This window comes from Trichoplusia ni, chromosome 2 (assembly GCF_003590095.1).
Source record: "Trichoplusia ni isolate ovarian cell line Hi5 chromosome 2, tn1, whole genome shotgun sequence".
Lineage (NCBI taxonomy): Eukaryota > Metazoa > Arthropoda > Insecta > Lepidoptera > Noctuidae > Trichoplusia > Trichoplusia ni.
This window is the reverse complement of record NC_039479.1, coordinates 8,068,109-8,068,661: the sequence shown is the minus strand read 5'-3', so window position 1 is coordinate 8,068,661 and position 553 is coordinate 8,068,109.

The window sequence follows — 553 nt, the reverse complement described above, 5'->3', positions numbered from 1 at the left end:
CAATCAAGGTAGAAGGTAGAAGTGAACTTAGTCCCAATCTTCGACAATTTGTCAAAGCAGGTTGCTGACCTTTGTCGTATCTTTTCCACTTCATTAACATACTAGAATAGAATTGTCGATCATTGACATGATGTGGCATAAAGTAGAGACATAAGAAAAAATAGTATTTATAAGAATGTTTTTGCTTTGCTTTTTATGGTATACACAATATGTACCATCAATTTGCATGTTTCGTTAAATTTTAGACAAGATATTTCTAACGCTCTGTGAAGTGAAATTTTAAAGGTTATGATTGATTCATCAAAGGAAGGTCTTTACCATGTATGTTACCATTAGACTCTACAAGAAATTAAATTAAATCCCTTACTGAAACACGGAAAAAAGCTACTTGAAAAAGAAATAGATCTAAAAATGCAACAATAAATTAAATTTAAATGGCAAATCAGTAAAAAAAAAATAGAAATATAGGAGTATATGTCATAGCGAATAGATTATGAATTAATTCACATTTTTTCCTATTTTTCAGTAGTTACATAACTAGTTAGTAGTTAAA